The 20192-nt window shown below is 37.6% G+C and overlaps 1 long non-coding RNA gene across 1 annotated transcript in view; it reads left to right on the top strand.

Annotated features, from left to right (window-relative positions):
* The window catches only part of LOC116083690, a 44588-nt gene extending 38168 nt beyond the window's left edge, over window positions 1-6420 (top strand). Inside the window, exon 4 of the long non-coding RNA XR_004115867.1 lies at window positions 6283-6420. This is a non-coding gene — a long non-coding RNA (uncharacterized LOC116083690). The remainder of the gene's footprint in view (window positions 1-6282) is intronic.
* The last annotated feature ends 13772 nt before the right edge of the window (window positions 6421-20192 follow it).

The raw sequence follows: 20192 nt of genomic DNA, 5'->3' as shown, positions 1-20192 counted from the left end.
CCTATCTATTTTGTGCCTGGAAACACCATGATTGATTAGCCAGGACCAAAGGTCCAAACGAGTCATGCTATTATAAATTTCACCTCTCTTGTGCTGACCATTACGGGTTATATCATTATAAACATTGTTTTGTCTACACTGTCCATTATAATAACTAAGATCACCTTGTCTCTGGCGATTCAATGATGCCACCTGACCCTTGTTACCTCAGGGCCCAATTAAACACATTGAATTTAATTCATCTGATTGAGCAGCAGCATCTCCAACCCTAAGGTCTGGCACAAGGAAAAGGGCAAGAACAAAACCCTTCAAATGTGCTGGTGCCACTCTCACCAGTTTGCGTCTTATAGGACTAGTGAAGGGCATATCTTCTAGACCTTCCCATTGTGGGGGATTATGTTTTACACAACGTATCCACTCTAGCATTGCAATTTCCCTAAGCCTTAAAATCCCTTCATCAACACTAAATCAAGGGACATCAGGTATCTCTAACTCCTTTTCGGTAGGCCATCTTTTGATAAATGCTTCAGCCAACCATTCAAACAAACTTCTGACACCTTTTTCAACTCTGCGAGCTTCCATATTAAACCTAGAATCTCCACTCAGAGGGCTCATGTCAGTAAATTCAGTCTGCTCTAGTTTTATGTTCTTTCCACCACTATCCCACACCCTTAACATCCATTCCCATATATATTCCCCAGACTTCTGCTTGAATGAATTAGCAAACTCATTAAGCTCCTTAGTAGTGTATCGAATTTCCTCAAGGACTACACTTTCTACCTCTCCTTTAGGGGCCAGTTTTGCCTTGAGTCTGGTTATAGGTCTAGAAGAAACTATTGGTAGGCCTTGAGAAACATCAATATTATCTTGTCTGGCATTTCCTTTAGTGAAAGTCACTTCTGGTTTATCAGACTCTGGGGGATTAACTTCCTCTTGTGAGAAAGGCATTATTTCAAGGGGTGGGGCTGAGGATACTACTTCCTCGGGTGGGGCAAATCCTTGAGAATCTGAAGATTCAAAATTCTCAGCTTCAATGGGATCTTCCCACACATCCCCATCCCAAGTTATAGGAACCCATTCTTTGCCAACTAATGCCCTTACTTTAACCACTGACACCCTCTGAGGCTGAGACTTGAATTTTCGCTGTAATTCAGCCAACCTTATAATGAGAGTTTCAGTTTGGTTCTCTGCAGCTTGAGCTCTATGGCTGCCAGAGAGAAGATTCTCTTCAAGGACACACTTAGCAACTTTTAGATCGTTTACCTTTGTCTGAAGCCTTTCAATTTTATCACACAACTCCTTATTTTCCCTCATCATTTTTTCTCAAAACTCCTTATTTTCCTTCATCATTTTTTCTTGAGATGCTAAGAGCAACCAACCAACAAAATCATTTTCCAATTTCTTCCCCATCTTGTAGAAAGCTTTGTACACTGAATCCCCTAATTCATCAAGATAATCAAGGGCATTAGTTTTTTGAGCTTGAAAAATAGTTGTGACCATGGGTCTTCAGTATTCTTTGAGCTCCCAAGAGGGAGAGATTTTGGAGAGGTTTCAGTAGCTGAAGAAGCTGTTGGATTCTCAAACCATCTCCAGATTTTTAAAAGATCCATCGTTATGCTTCTGCTCCTCTAGAGCCACTCCTGGTACCAATTTTGTATTAGTCAGGGTTCTCTAGAGTCACAGAAGTTATGGTAGTCTCTATGTAGTAAAGGAATTTATTGATGACTTACAGTCTGTAGTCCAACTCCCAACAATCAACTCCCAACAATGGTCGGCAGCAGCTGTGAATGTTACCACACCTTTAACCCCAGGTGACCCTGCTTGAACTCGTAGATCTTCCAGTCTTAATCTTCTAGGATTCATAGCCACTATGCCACCACACCTTTAATCCCAGATGATCTTGAACTCATAGATCTTTCTATCTTAATCGTCTGGGATTCATAGCCACTATACCTCAAGATCTCCATGCCAAGATTCAGGTCAGAAACTTGTATCTCTCAGCATCCAGATTAGGGCCAGGTGAGCCTTCTAATTCTGGATTCAGAATTAGAACTTCATTTCAGATATAGTCAAGTTGACAATCAGGAATAGCCACTACAGAAAGCAAGGAAGAAAATACAGTTCCAACAAAGAGAAAGTCAGAGCAGTACCAGAGACACAAATGTCACGGAAAGAACACAATCAACTACATCAAGGGCAAAATGGCAGCAGCAAAGCTGAGCTATGCTATGCTAGCAAGTCATAAATATTTCAATGTAGCTAAAGCAAAAAAAAAAACAAAACAAAACAACAAAAAAAAAACCAAATATGACCTTAAAACCATGCATGTAGATGATAGATGTCCTTACAGAGGAAAAGACAAAAAATTCCCTTAAACAAATCCAGAAAAAGACAAAGAAAAAAAATAGAAGAAATCAATAAGTCCCTTAGTGAATGCCTAAAAAAGTCAAGGAAAAGTAAACAAACCAGCAAAGGAAACTATTGAAAATGTGAAAATGAAAACAGAAGTAATAAAGAAAACACAAACTGAAAAAAATTCTGTAAAATATAGGTAAGTGAACAGCCAATACAGATGCAAGCATCAACAATAGAATAGAGGAAATGGAAGAAAGAATCACAGACACTGAAGCCTCGATAGAAGAAATAAATTCATTAGTCAAAGAAAATGTTAAATCTAAGCAATTTTAAAACAAAACATCCAGGATATCTGAAACAGTATGCAAAAACCAAATATAAGCATAATAAGAATAGAAGGAAAAAAATCTCACCTCAGAAATCCAGAAATTACACTTAAAAAAATCATAGAATAAAATTTTCTTAACATAAAGAGAGGCATGCCTCTTAAGGTGCAAAGTGCTTAAAGAACAGCAAATATTCTGGACTACAAAAGAAATTCCTCATGCCACATAATATTCAAAAACCTAAACATGAATAACAAGAATGAAAGAATTAAGAAGGAAAGAAAATTATAAATGTTACAAAAGAAGTGAAAATAAATCTGAAATTGAAATTGAAATCAGAATTGAAAATTCTCAAAATCAAAAATTTACTTTTGTTGGTAACACTATTGAGTTAAATAAAAACAACAATCATGTCAGCAACACAGGAAACCATTCCCAGAAATCATTATGATCAAATGTTCTCCCAGTTACTTATATATCAATTGCTGGGTGGTATAACACATCAAATAATTTGTCAAACTGCACATTGTATGAATTTGACAATATTTATCTGTAGGGAGCCGTGAAGCTGGAGAGGCATTCGCCATGGCAAGATGGTGCCTACTTCTGCTGTTAACTCCTAGTAAACAACTGTTTGCGCATGTGCGTAGAGTGAAAAAGACGCCATGTCATGGCCCATCCCGGGGCGTTACATAGGGTAATGAGCAAACAGCCAATCATGGGCAGACACGCCACACTGTGGTGTATATAAGCAGTGCGGATTTTGGGCTCGACCTTTTTTCCCTATGGATGAGGACAATAAAACGTTGCTGCAGAAGGAACGTAGTGTCCGCGTGTCTTCTTGCTGGTGAGAGGACTGCGCAGGCTACATTTTATCATTTATTTGCATATGGACAGATATATAAATGCAATCTTCTGAATTTATTGTTGTTGTTTGTGCATATGGTTTCAGGAATGAACATTTAATATTAGATACTTAATTATGGAACTCATCTCTGAGAGAGGCTAATTCTCCATCTCTCAGTAGTCACTATTTGTAGATCTTTGACTTCAAACTATCTTGTGATAGTTCTACCTTTTACACTAACATCTATTTTAATATTGCCTGTGATAAGCTTTATTTTTTAAATATTTCCTCTTCAAGTATTAGAAAGTATATATCTATGAATTTAATTTACTAGGTATTCCCAAATATTTTTTCCTTTCATAATAGTCTTCTGAATGAGATATTTGAACGAGTTGCCTTTTTTTTCTTTTTAAAATTAATATATTTATTTACATCAAACTCTACACCCTCCAGGTTTCTCCCTCACAGAGACCCTCCTCCATCCCCACTCCCTTCTCCTCTGAGGTGAGTCCCCTGGTATTCCCCCACCCTGGCGCATCAAGTCTCTGCCAGTGTAGGCACATTCTCTCACTGAGGCCAGTCAAGGCAGCTGTGTTGGGGAACAGATACCACAATCAGGCTACAGCTTTAGAGAGATCCTCCACTGCAGTTGTTGGGGAGACCACATGGAGACTGAACTGCATGTCTTCTACATATCTGTTGGGGACCTTCTTCAAGCATGCTCTTTGGTTGGTGGCTCAGTCTCTGAAAGCTCCCAGGGGTCCTGGTTAATTTACTCTGTTGTTCTTCCTATGGGGTTTCTATCCCCTTCAGGGCCTATAATCTTTCGCCAAACTCTTCCATAAGAGTCTCTGATCTCTGTCCAGTGTTAGGCTGTGGGTATCTGCATCTGTTTCAGTCAGCTGCTGGGTGAAGCCTCTCATAGAACATTTATACTAGGCTCCTGTCTGCAAGCATGCCATTAATAACATCAGGGATTGGTGTTTGCCCATGGGATGAGTTTCAAGTTGGACCAGTTCTTGGTTGGCCATTCCTTCAGTCTCTGCTCCATCTTTGTCCCTGCATTTTTTTTTAGACAGGACAAATTTTGGGTCGAAACTTTTGTGGATGGGACCTCATAAACTTGCAAAGCTTCTGTAAGGCAAAAGACACTGTCAATAGGACAAAACAGCAACCAACAAACTGGGAACAGATCTTTACCAATCCTATGTCTGATAGAGTGCTAATATCCTATATATAAAGAACTCAAGAAGTGAGACTCCAGAGAAACAAATAACCCTATTAAAAAATGGGCTACAGAGCTAAAGAAAGAATTCTCAACTGACAAATACTGAATGACTGAGAAACACCTAAAGAAATGTTCAACATCCTTAGTCATCAGGAAAATGCAAATCAAAACAACCCTGAGATTCCACCTCACACCAGTCAGAATGGCTAGTATAAAAAACTCAGGTGACAGCAGATGCTGGCCAGGTTGGGGAGAAAGAGGAACACTCCTTCATTGCTGGTGGGACTGCAAGCTAGTACAACCACTCTGGATATCAGTTTGGCGGTTCCTCAAGAAATTGGACACAGTACTACCAAAGGACCCAGCTATACCATTCCTGGGCATATACCTAGAAGATGCTCCAACATGGAATAAGGATACATGCTCCACTATGTTCATAGCAGCCTCATTTATAATAGCCAGAAACTAGAAACAACCCAAATGTCCCTCAACAGAGAAATAGATACAGAAAATGTGGTACATCTGTACAATGGAGTACTACTCAGTTATTAAAAACAATGAATTTATGAAATTCTTTGGAAAATGGATGGACCTGGAGAATATCATCCTGAGTGAGGTAACCCAATTACAAAAGAACACACATGGTATTCATTCTCTGATAAGTGGATATTAGCCCAGAAGATCAGAATACACAAAGTACAAACCACAAACCATAAGAAACTCAAGAAGAAGGAAGACCAAAGTGTGGAAACTTCATTCCTTCTTAAAAGGGGGAACAAAATATGCATGGAAGGTGTTGTAGAGACTAACTATGGAGTAGAAACTAAAGGAAGGACAATTCAGAGACTGCTGCACCTGGGAATCCTTCCCATATTCAGTCATCAAATCTATACACTATTGTGGATGCCAGCAAGTGCTGGCTGAAAGGAGCCTGATCTAGTTGTCTCCTGAGAGGCTCTGACAGTATCCGACTAATACAGAAGTAGAGGCTCACAGCCATCCATCCATTGGACTGAGCACAGGGTCTCCAATGAAGGAGCTAGAGAAAGGACCCAGGGAGCTGAAGGGTTTGCAGCCCCTTAGGATGAACAACAATATGAACTAACTAGTACCCTCAGAGCTCCCAGGGACTAAAACACCAACCAAAGAGTACACATGGTGGCACTCATGGCTCCAGCAGCATAAGTATAGCAGAGGATGGTTAAGTTGGTCATCAATGGGAGGAGAGGTCCTTCGCCCTGTGAAGGTTCTATGCTCCAGTGTAGGGGAATGCCAGGACTAGTAAGCAGGAGGGGGTAGGTTGGTGAGCAGGGGGAGGAGGGAGGGAACAGGGGTTTGTTTTAGTTTTTGTTTTTAAATTTTATTTATTTATTTATTTATTTTTGGTAGGGAACCTGGGAAAGGAGACATTGTAAATAAAGAAAACATCTAATAAAAAATTATTTCAAAAATGATAAAAGGGTAAATAGATTTTAAATTTATTTTGTTTTATTCTCTTTTTCATTTATATTTATTATACATATTAGGAAGAAGAAAGTGAACTGCAGTCAGTATTTGGATGAGTAGCTTTTACCTTCCCTCTTGACTTCAGTCATCCACCAGAGTCCAGGCAGCCTCTGTTTGGGGGCTAACATCTGGAAGCTAAGACAGATGCTCTCTGTTGACTGTTTGTTTGTCTTTGAAGAAGCCACCTGAGCACGCCCACTGCCTGAGTACACCAGCCAGCCATCTGAAGATCTTCTGAACCTGGGGACTTTGTCACCTGAACTTTCTTTGTAGTGTAATCTAGAGACTTGTTTTCAGTTTCTCCTGTTTAAAAACCCTGGTTTATTCTCAGTAAAGTGGAGCCTTGATTGGGATGCAACTTGTGTTTTCTCTTTGTGTTTCAAACCCTTTATTTCAGGTCCTTTATTCCCTCCTGGCTGAAGAGAACCCCCCACCCCCCCACCCCCACCCCCCGTTCGTGAAAATGCGGGCAGTTTCAAGTAACTAATTCTCATTATGGTCTCTCTGACAAAGACTTAATTTTCTTTTGAATGTGTAGAACTATGCATGTTTACCTTATGTATATATTCTCATCTCCATATTCATATCCACATGACAGAATCCTGAATAAGACAGATGTGTTAAAATTTTCTCAGAAAATAAAATAAAGTATTAGGGAGAGAAATGTAATCATTCTTTCACTTCTGCCTACCCAGAATGCAGTAATGATCCTGAGTGTCAAATAATTACCCTGTCACCAGGAAGATGCAAGTCACATGATAAGCATGAGTAAACAAGAAGGGAGAAAAACTGGAAGACTTCAATAACCACATTCTGGTCAACATGGTATCGAACCAGAAATGACACTCTCCCTCAGAAATATTTTAAATGTAGGCAATGAACGTGAATGGTTTCAAAGAAGGCAGACTCACGCAATGTGAAAGGAGATGGGCCATGAAATTTTCCTTGACAAATGAACTAGAAGAGCATGATGAACAAGTTCCACCTTCAGGAGTCGGTACTGGTTCATTTCAAACAGTCAGAATTTGGTTTGTGCCATGGAACACTGATTGCAGCTTGCTTCAATTTCCCCTTCTCAGCAGAATGTCATTTTAGTCACTGTCTTCCTTCTTCACCTTATACTAGTTTTTCAAGAATCAGATAATATGTATCTTTGTGATTTTAAATGACATTAGATTGTAAATCAAGACTATAAACCACATGAAAACAGAAAGAAAATGGAACACATTGTTCTCCAATCACAATGAAACAATTGATAATAATTTGGGTTCCTTTCTTTGAAAGTAGCTGAATGTATTCCCTGTAAGAGTAGAAAATAAAGAGATTTTAGCTAGCCTATCAATCAGGTTTTTGTTTGTTATTTGCCTGCCTAGTGCATTACTGTTATAAAATCAGTATGCCTTAAAGTTAGTGTGATCAGCTAAAACTTTTCACAAGCAGTATTTGCTCTGTTCTATTTTCTTTGACTGTCTTTAAATGTATTAGACTTAAAACAATGTTCAATGTATACTAATCAATAAAAATACTTCCATACACATTAGAATCCACCCTACCTTGAAGAACATTCAGAATACTCAAATACTCAGAAACAAACATAGTAGTATTTTTGTTTTAAGTGAACAAATTGAGGCTCACACAAAATTAAGCACAATCAACACTTTCTTAGAAGGACAAGAAGTTGATCACTATCAGATTTTACTGGTTCTCTGTTCAAAACAAATTGCTTAGGCAGGGAAACTTTACTCAGGAAATAAAGTTCCTTTCTACTAAGACCGAGAGCTAGAGTTGGATTGCTGGAACTCACATAGTGGAAAGAGAGAACTTTTGCAAGTGATTCTCTGAATCATATGTGCCATAGCAGTTCAAGTTCTCTCTCTCTCTCTCTCTCTCTCTCTCTCTCTCTCTCTCTCTCTCTCTCTGTCTGTCTGTCTCACACACACACACACAAACATCGCATGCACAGAAATATATATGCACCTAGCCATGCAGAGATTTGATGTGCTAGGATGTAGGTGATACACAGGTGGCTTGCACCTGCTCCAAAAAGAAGTAGAGGGGGAAGTGGGGAGGAGGAGGGATTTTGGGAGGATTGACCAGAAGTGGGGTAGTAATCAGGATGTAAAAGGACTTTTTTAAAAGGTGAAATATTTGAGTTAACATAGTTGGATACTGCTTAAAGTAGGGAAAAAAAACTAAAACAAAACACCCTAAATCTGTGGAGATAAAACATATTTCAAGGTAAATAAGATTAGGACACTATTACAACAGATGTTCCGTTTATTTCTACAGCAACATTCCTATATTTAATGAATATTTTTCATAAGATGAAGAATTTATATACTTTAACATATGCTGTGGTAATAAGAGAAAACTTGGGTCATGAACCTCTAAGTGTCAATAAAAGTACATTTAACAAGTTTTTTCATTGACACCACATAATCCATACATGTAGAAAATATAAATGTAAATCCATACTTCAAGGAGGATTTTCCTTGAAATAGATTAAAAAACTCATAACATTGTATAATTATTCACAGATGAATTAAATTTATTCTAATGAAGACATTTAATTAATTGCTTCATTTAGCTATTTTAATGTAATGATACTTTAATAGGTATTTGATTTCTAATAGAAATAATACTACATATGTTACTCTGATAATTGTATATTTTTAGTATCACAACTGATATATCCTATAACCACTATGCATGACACAATATTAAAGGAGATTATTCTTACTGGCTTTAAATTATCTGTAATTTGTTTCAGACAATAGAAATAAAATTTCCTGTTTGTAATTTGAATTTATCTCCATGTTGATGTATTTGTCAATGAGAATCTACATTCAATTTGTTGATTAATGACAAATAGTCTTTATTATAGACTTTCAAATATTTTTTCAGTTTGACAAGTTCACTAGTAACTCACATATGCCATGTGTTAAATGCTTAGGTACAGATCCAATTTATCTTAATTTGCATAGAAAATTAACATATCTTTTTAGATATCTTGTAGGTTAAACTTAGGTAGGAAACAGAACTTCACAGTGAACTAAAATATTTAGTATTTTTTTTTTTCTCCTAAAGGAGCAAAATACCACTGGTGAACCCACTTTGAAATCTTGCTTTGTGCTGACAGTTGAACTATAACTGTATTTCATAAACCATAGCACTCCCAAGTTACTGAAAATAAATTGATTTTCTGGAAATATGCGACACACAGGTTCTCAGTATGAGTCTTGAACAGTCTGTCCCTAAAGTAGTTATTTCCATTTACACCCCTGACCTGCCAGTACCTTCAGCACTACTGTAGTTTTTCATGTACTTCAAAAGCTACAGATCTGTTTCCATCCCTCTTAATCTAATATAAACTGCACATGCTTCTATCAGTAAAGACCTTCATTTTTATCCTTCTTCGATTTCATGACACCAATGGTTCTATATTTCATAGAAAATGGAGCAGAATGAAATTACACATCGCTCAGATTTCAGCAATATCTGCTTTATGTGATTCAGGACCTCCATACAAAGAAGAGGTCATTCTTAATATTTCAGCAAATGTTTCTTTTGGGGGATTCTATATGATAAGCTTTACAATGTGTTGGATACTTTTAGTTTGAAAATGTGAAAACGATGAAAAACAATTAAAGGATAAAATGACAATGTTCAATATGAACTTAGGCAGTTAATAAAGCTGTTGGTCAAAACCATGACATATTGCATTGCCTATATAGTGTAAAGACAGAATGAAGTAAACAAATCGCTGTAGTACTCTAAATTTAGGTTAGATAACATTGGCACGTTTAAACATTGAGTAAAAAGAAAGTGGTAAGGAAAAATGTAATTAATATACTCAAAAGTTATAGACCAGAAAATTTATTTTATGTCATAACTAGTGGCTCCATTTTGCACAAAGATTGTGTGTGTGTACATTTTTAAAAGAAATTTAATTACAGTGTTTTAATTAAGTTTTATCAGAACTTAAATATAAGAAGAAAGAAAAATTGTATAAGAATGAAAAAAATTTAAAAAGGAAGTCATACTAAGTGTTAACATTTTTAGATTTTAAATCTATATTATAGTGTAAGATAGATTCCTTAGGAAATAAATTTGTACAAAATATGGACTGGGCTAGTTTCAATCTTCCATTTGACTTAGGTGTTAATGGGATGGTTAAAAGTGAGAACATTATATCAACTTCCTCACTGTGTGGTACTCTTACAAAATTTTGTTGGGTCCATGCTGATATCCTACTAAATTCACTTTATAGCATTGTATATGAGAGAATTAGTTCAGATGTTCTGGTCTGTTGATCTGAGACATTGTAATGTATTAACTATCTGCCACAGAAACTCCAGGCACTAGAGAGAATGTTAAGGTCTCAGTCATACAGATGGTTGTCAGGGCAAAGATCCAGTCCTGTTGTGAAGGCAGAACTCTGAATATGGATGGAGAATGGAAGAGGATTTGCATGTGCTATAATCCACGAGGCCAGCCAGGGGGAGATTCCATGTCTATAAATGGGTAATTGACTGGAATGGCTTGTCTGAATAGATGTAAGCTGATTTGAAATGATGGAGAATGAAGCCCTGCTGGGAACCTGTAGCAGATCTGAATAAATACATGGGCTGAGGCCAGAGAGAAGAAATTAAACCTCCTGAAAACCAGGGATGTGTGACCATGTACCAGGAGTGAGTCCAGAAGCATATGCCAAAGGAAGATCAACAAGGACCAGCTGTCACCATTATAATTCAGGTTGAAAAGAAAAGAAGCTGGAGACAAAGAGGTCTGAAGCAAAGTAATCTAAAGGAGATGTGCATGTGTCTTTTTAAGATGCTTGGGTGGTCTGTTATTTATAAATTTTTATTCCACACACCTGCTTTAACTACTAAGGTTCCATTCAATTTACAGGGATTTCTGGTAGAAATGGCTTGATTTAAGACCCATATTCCTTCATACTGTTCCAGAACCTCAGCAAAGTTAATCTTGCACACTGTTTTCAGGTTCTGCATGGGTGAAATGGCATGATCTAGATATGGCATGTCTATTATACACAAAGAACTTTGAAATGTATGTGACAGATCATTTCTCTTTTGGCTTGAAATAAACTGAGAATGCTGTTGATTGTAAAATCTTGTTTGTTATAATAAATATACTAATAAATGACTTTGACAGCTGTTGTTGTTGCTGTTTTTTGGTTTATCGTTCTAAATGTGGAAAGGACATGGGAAGCATGTATGAAAATGAGCTTCCTTAGGTGAATGTATGTTAAGAAATGTATTACTTATCTTGCTCCAAATTATTGGATTATTGGATTTTCTCTCAATTCTCTGTCAAACCCTCTTATCTGTATTGGAGACCAACTAAAATTTCCTGGGTTATGAAATCATTTATAGGATTCATCTTAATCACAGTTGATAGAATCAACTTCATGCTTCTACATTAAAATAGAAAGAAGAAATTTACAAAGTATTAGCTGTGAATTACAAGAATGTGGGCTCTAGATAAAGCCAAACATACCAGTAATTTGTTATAATCTCTATGGCAAGTAATAATCATTCTTGGTTTTGTGTTCACACCTGAAAAATGGACATAACAATGACATTCATTTCCATGGTTTTAGTGAAAATTTTGTCTGTGTTCAAGATAGTATCTATATGTTTGAAAATATTAGAAGTATATATGTATGTATATATATATATAAATATGCAAACATGTTAATAAGTATGTATGTGTATATATTTCTTAAACCATGTATAATGTGTATTAAATTATGAGTAATTGTAGCCTGAATTGGTAGGAATATCTGTAATAATGTATTAAAACTTAGAACATCAGCAGGAATAGAATATTAAATATATATTTAATATAAATATATTTATATTATATACAATATGAATAATCATTTAGGGTATATCAAGTATTTGAGGAAATTATATTAAAAAGAATGCAATGTACATTGACACATTGAAATAATTTTTATTAGTTATTGTGGGCCTATGTGCTGGAGTCTTTTCACAGAGATCTCTGGCCCGTCTTGGTGCATGAACCCTAGCAAAGGAAAGTGAGCAAGCAGGGCGGAGCTGTCTCTACAATGTCTTCCAGGCTGCTCGGTTTCTCCACAATGCCCTGCACTGAGTTGGGTGGTGCTGGGCAGACAGGCCAACTAGCCAGTGTGGAGTACAGTGCAGCTTCAGGCCACGTTTTGGGAGAGCAGACCTCTTCTCAAGTGTTACAGCTCTTAGAACAAAAGGCTCAGACAACTGAGTAGACAGCAGTTATCTCTCATTGGTTTGGGCTGAGAATCTTTATTTGCATGTAAGAGGGCCTGACCAATATCACACACCTCTTCTGCTGGGGCCATTGTGGGGTGTTGGGACTGAAACCTGAGCCAAGGTCACAGGAGTTACAGCCAAACACCTACCTTCCCTTGTGAACAGAGATTGCCCACTGGGTGCTCCGAGATTCTAGATCTATTACTCAGCTGGGCCCAGGCACTGCCCCACAGGTTATTTTATTTATTTATATTTCAAATGTTGTCCCCCTTCCTGGTTTCCCCTCCTCAAACACCCCATTCCATCCTCTCTTCACCCTGCCTCTATGAGGGTGCTCCCCCATGCACCCACTCTTGACTCATCATCCTACTCTGGGGCATCGGGCCTTCAGAGGACCAACAGCCTGCTGTCCCATAGGATTACCTTAATCCTATGCTACATATGAAGCTGAAACCATGGGTCCTCTTTGGGTTGTGGTTTACTCCCTGGGAGGTCTGGGTGGTCCTGTTATTCGATATTGTTCTTCCTATGGGGTTGCAGTCCTCTTCAGCTCCTTCAGTCCTTCCCTTAGCTCTTCCACTGGGGTCCCTGGGCTCAGTCCAATGGTTGGCTGTGAGAATCTCTATCTGTATTGGCCAGGTGGTAGTAGAATCTCTCAGGGGACAGCCATAGCTGGCTCCTGCCAGCAAGTGATTCTTGACATCAGCAATAGTGCCCACACATCTCAAAAATTTTAATGCACAATTGCTCCTGTCTAAAAGAAATGCAGTGACAAAAATGCAGTGACTGAAAGCTTTCTTTCAGTATCTGTCCCACTTTTTCCAGAGACTGTCGTCCCCCCTGGGGATCCACACACACTGATATGATTTTGTCAATCAAATTAATCTATCAACTCATGAAATTTTTAAAGATTTAAATAAATATGATTATTCTTTAAAATTTTCATAAATTTATACAATATATTCATTACATGCTTCCATCTTCTTCATCTTCTGAGCCCATCCCATAATTATCCTAATTCCACTTTCTGTCTTTTTGTTTCCTTCTCTGACCCTCTGATTTTAACATGTGCCACCTGTGTGACCATGAATTTATATTTTTTGGTGTGTCTAATTATTTTTTAAAAATTGTTATTGGTTCTATTATTTATTTAAATTTCAAATGTTTTCCCCTTTCTAGGTTTCTCTTCCTAAAGCCCCTTATCCTACCCTTACTCCCTGCTTCTATGAGAGTGCTCCTCCAATCATCCACCCACTTGCACCTCACTGCCCTGGCATTCCCCGACCCCGAGTCACCGAGCCTTCCTCTCATTGATGCCAGATAAGTTCATCCTCTGCTACATATACAGTTGTCCATGAATTTATAAATGTGCATAGGAGCCTGTGGGATCCTCACTGTGTATAAAACTGAATATAATAATCCCTCTACCCCTTAAGAACAATGAATTGTTTATCAAGGAGAATTAATGCTCTCCCATCCAGTACTGAATACTGAATGGTGATATTCTTTTTTTTTTTTTTTTTTTTTTTTGTGGTTTTTCGAGACAGGGTTTCTCTGTATAGCCCTGGCTGTCCTGGAACTCACTCTGTAGACCAGGCTGGCCTCGAACTCAGAAATCCACCTGCCTCTGCCTCCCAAGTGCTGGGATTAAAGGTGTGCGCCACCACCGCCCGGCTCGATATTCTTTTTTTTAATTAGATATTTTCTTTATTTACATGTCATACAATAACTCCTTTCCCAGTTTCCCCTCCAAAAAGAAAAAAGAAAAAAATTAAAACAAAAACAAAAACAAACCCCTGTTCCCTCCCCCTCCCCTGCTCACCACCTCACCCTCTCCTGCTTACTGACCCTGGCATTCCCCTACACTGGGGCATAGAACCTTCACAGGGCCAAGGGCCTCTCCTCTCATTGATGACCAACTTGGTCATCCTCTGCTGTACATATGCTGCTAGAGCCATTAGTCCTACTGTGTGTACGACAAACCACAAGAAACTCAAGAAGAAGGAAAACCAAAATGTGGATACTTCAATACTTCTTAAAAGGGGGAACAAAATGCGCATGGAAGGAGTTGCAGAGACTGAAGGAAGGACAACCCAGAGACTGCCCCACCTAGGAATCCTTCCCATATAAAATCACCAAACCCAGACACTATCATGGATGCCAGCAAGTGCTGGCTGACAGGAGCCTGATATAGCTGTCTCCTGAGAGGCTCTGACAGTGCCTAGCTAATACAGAAGTAGAGGCTCACAACCATCCATTGGACTGAGCACAGGGTCCCCAATGAAGGAGCTAGAGAAAGGACCTAAGGAGCTGAAGGGCTTGTAGCCCCTTAGGCCAAACAACAAAATTAACTAACTAGTACCCTCAGAACTCCGAGGGACTAAACAACCAGCCAAAGAGTGTACATGGTGGGACTAAGGGATCCAGTAGCATATGTATAGCAGAGGATGGCTTAGTCAGCCATCAAGGGCAGGAGAAGCACTTGGCCCTGCAAAGGTTCTATGCCTCAGTGTAGGGGAATTCCAGGGCTAGGAAGTAGGAAAGTGTGGGTTAGTGTGCAGGGGGAAAAGAGTATTTTATTTTGTTTTATTTTTATTTTATTTTATTTTTTCTTATTATTTCTTATTTTCTTCTTATTATTATTTCTTAATTTCTTATTTTTCCTTTATTTTATTTTATTTTTTTCAGAGGGGAACCTTAGAAAAGAGATATCATATGACATATAAATAAAGAAAATGACTAATAAACAAATAACTCCCTTAAGAAATACAGGAAAACACAGACAAACAGGTAGAAGCCCTTAAAGAGGAAACACATAAATCCCTTAAAGAATTACAGGAAAACACAATCAAACAGGTGAAGGAATTGAACAAAACCATCCAGGATCTAAAAATGAAGTAGAAACAATAAAGAAATCACAAAGGGAGACAACTCTGGAGATAGAAAACCTAGGAAAGAAGTCAGCAGCCATAGAAGCAAGCATCACCAACAGAATGCAAGAGATAGAAGAGAGAAATTCAGGTACAGAAGATACCATAGAAAACATTGACACAACAGGAAAAGAAAATGCAAAAAGATCCTAAAGCAAAACATCCAGGAAATCCAGAACACAATGAGAAGACAGAACCTAAAAATAATAGGTATAGAAGAGAGTAAAGATTTCCAAATTAATGGACCAGTAATTATCTTCAATAAAATTAGAGAAGAAAACTTCCCTAATCTAAAGAAAGAGATGCCCATGAACTTATAAGAAGCCTACACAACTCCAAATAGATTAGGCCATAAAGAAATTCCTCCTGTCACATAATAATCAAAACAACAAATGCACAAATCAAGAAAGTATATTAAAAGCAGTAAGGGAAAAAGGACAAGTAACATATAAAGGCAAACCTATCAGAATTACACCAAACTTCTCACCAGAGACTCTGAAAGCCAGAAGATCTTGGGCAGATGTCATACAAACCCTAAGAGAACACAAATGCCAGCCCAGGATACTATACCCAGCAAAACTCTCAATTATCATAGATGTGGTATCCAAGGTACTCCATGACAAAACCAAATTTACACAATATGTTTCCACAAATCCAGCCCTTCATAGGATAATAAGTGGAAAACTCCAACACAAGGAGGGAAACTGCACCCTAGAAAAAACAAAAAAGTAATCTTTCAACAAAACTAAAAGAAAATAGCCACATGAACAGAATTCCAACTCTAAAAACAAAAGTAACAGGGAGCAACAATTAACTTTTCTTAATATTTCTTAATAACAATGGACTCAATTCCCCAATAAAAAGGCATAGACTAACAGACTAGTTACATACACAGGACCCAACATTTTCTGCATACAGAAAACCCACCTCAGTGACAAAGACTGACACTACCTCAGAGTAAAAGGCTGGAAAAAAATTCCAAATAAATGATCCCATGAAACAAGCTTGAGTACCATTTTAATATTAAATAAAATCGACATTCAACCTAAAGTTATTTAAAAAGATAAGGGGAACTCTTCATACTCATCAAAGGTAAAATCTACCAAGATGAACTCTCAATTCTGAACATCTATGCTCCTAATGCAAGGACACCAACATTCATAAAAGAAACTTTACTAAAGCTCAAAGCACACAATGCACTGCACATATTAATAGTGGGAGTCTTCAACACCCCACTCTCATCAGTGGACAGATCATGGAAACAGAAACTAAACAGAGACACAGGGCAACTAACAGAAGTTATGAAACAAATGGATTTAACAGATTGCTATAGAGCATTTTTTCCTAAAATAAAAGGATATACCTTCTTCTCAGCACCTCCTGATACCTTCTCCAGAAAAGACCTCAACAGATACAGGAAGATTAAATTAATTCCATGTATTATATCAGATTAGCATGGACTAAGGCTTGTCCTCTATGACAACATAAACAATAGAAAGCCCACATACATGTGGGAGCTCAACAAAACTCTATTCAATGTTAACTTGGTCAAGGATGAAATAAAGAAAGAAACTAAAGATGTTTTAGAGTTTAATGAAAATGAAGCCACAACATACCAAATCTTATGGGACACAATGAAAGCAGTCCTAAGAGGAAAACTCATAGCTCTGATTACCTCCAAAAAGAAACTAGAGAGAGCATAAACTAGCATCTTCACAGCACATCTGAATGCTCTAGAACATAAAGAAGCAAATTCACCCAAGAGGAGTAGACTGTAGGAAATAGTCAAACTCAGAGCTGAAATCAACCAAGTGGAAACAAAAAGAACTATAAAAAAAATCAACCAAACTGGGAGCTGATTGTTTGAGAATATCAACAAAATAGATAAACCCTAAGCCAGAATAATAAGGGAGCACATAGACAGTACCCTAATTAACAAAATCAGAAATCCAAAGGGAGAGATAACAACAGGCACTGAGGAAATCCAAAAAATCATGAGATCTTACTACAAAAGCCTATACTCAGCACAACTGGAAAATCTGGATGAAATGGACAATTTTCTAGACACACACCAAAGTTAAACTGAGAATAGATAAATGATCTAAACACTCCCATATGCCCTAAAAAAAATAGAAACAGTCATTAATAGTCTCCCAATCAAAAAAAAAAAAATCCCTGGATGGATTTAGTGCAGATTTCTATCAGACCTTCAAAGAAGACCTAATACCAATACATCTCAAACTATTCCACAAAATAGAAGCAGAAGGTACTCTACTCAATTCATTCTATGAAGCCACAATTACTCTGACATCTAAACCACACAAAGACCTAACAAAGAAAGAGAACTTCAGGCTAATTTCCCTTATGAATACTGAGGCAAAAATACTCAATAAAATTCTCGCAAACCAAATCCAAGAACACATCAAAATGACCATCCATCATGATCATTTAGGCTTCATCCCAGGGATACAAGGGTGGTTCAATATATGGAAATCCATCAATATAATCCAGTATAAAAACAAACTCAAAAAAAAAAAAAAGATATGATCATCTAATTAGATGTTGAGAAAACATTTGACAAAATCCAGCACTCCTTCCTGATAAAAGTCTTGAAAAGATCAGGAATTCAAGACCTGTGACTAAACATAGTAAAAACAATATACAGCAAACCAGTAGCCAACATCAAACTAAATGGAGAGAAACTTAAGGCTATCTCATTAAAATCAGGGACAAGACAAGGCTGCCCACTCTCTCCCTACCTATTCAACATAGTACTTAAAGTCTTAGCCAAAGCAATTAGACAACAAAAGTAGATCAAAGAGATACAAATTGGAAAAGAAAAAGTCAAATTATCTCTATTTGTAGATGATATGATAGTATACTTAAGTGACCCCAAAAATTCTACCAGAGAGCTCCTAAACCTGATAAAGAACTTCAGCAAAGTAGCTGGATATGAAACTAACTCAAGCAAATCAGTGGCCTTCCTCTATACAAAGGATAAACAGTCTGAGAAAGAAATTAGGAAAATAACAACCTTAGCAAAAGTCACAAATAATATAAACTACCTTGATGTGGCTCTAACTCAGGAAGTGAAAGATGTTTATGATAAGAACTTCAAGTCTCTGAAAAAGGAAATTGAAGAAGATCTCAGAAGATGCAAAGATCTCCCATGCTCATGGATTGTCAGGATTAATATAGTAAAAATGGCCATCTTGCCAAAAGCAATCTACAGATTCAATGTAATCCCCATGAAAATTTCCAACACAATTCTTCACAGAGTTAGAAAGGGCAATTTGCTTGATGCTTTAGCCCCTCAGGTCTCTGAGGGTACTAGTTAGTTCATATTGTAGTTCATCCTAAGGGGCTGCAAACCCTTCAGCTTTTTGAGTCCTTTCTTTCATTAGGGACCCTGTGCTCAGTCCAATGGATGGCTGTTAGCTTCTACTTCTGTATTAGTTAGGTACTGTCAGAGCATCTCAGGAGGCAGCTATATCAGGCTCCTGTCAGCCAGCACTTGATGGCATCCATAATAGTATCTGGATTTGGTGATTGAATATGGGAAGGATTCCCAGGTTGAGCAGTCTCTAGATTATCATTCCTTCAGTATCTGCTCCATAGTTTATCTCTGCAACTCCTTCAATGGGTATTTTTTTTTAATATTTAATTTTTCTTTTTTTTTATTAGATATTTTCTTTATTTACATGTCATATGGTTTCTCCTTTCCCAGTTTCCCCTCCAAAAAACAAACAAGAAAACAAAAACAACAAGAACAAACCCCTGTTGCTTCCCCCTCCCCATGCTTGCCACCGTACCCTCTCCCACTTATTGGCCCTGGCATTCACCTACACTGGGGCACAGAATTTTCCCCAGGGCCAAGGGTATTTTATTCCCCCTTTTAAGAAGGATCAAAGTATCCACACTTTGGTCTTCCTTCTTCTTCAGTTTCTTGTGGTTTGTAGATTGTATTTTGGGTATTCTAAACCACCAACCAAAGAGTACACACATGGTGGGACTAATGGCTCCAGCAGCATATATATAGCAGAGGATGGCCTAGTCAGTCATCAATGGTAGGAGAGGCCCTTTGTCCTGTGAAGGTTCTATGCACCAGTGTAGGGGAATGCCAGGGCCAGGAAGTGGGAGACAGTAGGTTGGTGAGTGGGTTGGGGTGGAAACAGGCTTTCTTTTTCTTTTCTATTGTTTTTCTTTTTTTCTTTTCTTTTTTTGGGAGGGAAAACCAAAAAAAGAGTTATCATTTGACATGTAAATAAAGAAAATATCTAATAAAAAATATATGAAACTTTAAAAAGAGCAATTTGCAATTCATCTGGAATAACAAAACACCTAGGAGAACAAAAACTATTCTCAACAATAAAAGAACTTCTGGAAGATTCACCGTCCCTGTCCTCAAGCTGTACTACAGAGAAATTGTGATAAAAACTTCATGGTACTGATACAGTGACAGGCATGTAGATCAATGGAATAGAATTGAAGACTCAGAAATGAACCCACACACCTATGGTCACCTGATCTTTGACAAAGGAGCTAAACCATCTAGTGGAAAAAAAACCCCAGCATTTTCAACAAACGGTGCTGGCTCAACTGTTAGTTAACATGTAGAAGAATGCAAATTGATCCATTCTTATCTCCTTGTACAAAGTTCAAGTCCAAGTGGATCAAGGACCTCCACATAAAATCAGATACACTGAAACTAATGGAAAAGTAAGT

This window comes from Mastomys coucha, unplaced genomic scaffold (genome assembly GCF_008632895.1).
Source record: "Mastomys coucha isolate ucsf_1 unplaced genomic scaffold, UCSF_Mcou_1 pScaffold8, whole genome shotgun sequence".
NCBI lineage: Eukaryota > Metazoa > Chordata > Mammalia > Rodentia > Muridae > Mastomys > Mastomys coucha.
Note: the sequence above shows the minus strand (reverse complement) of the source record. Positions and strands in the feature narration are given on the sequence as shown.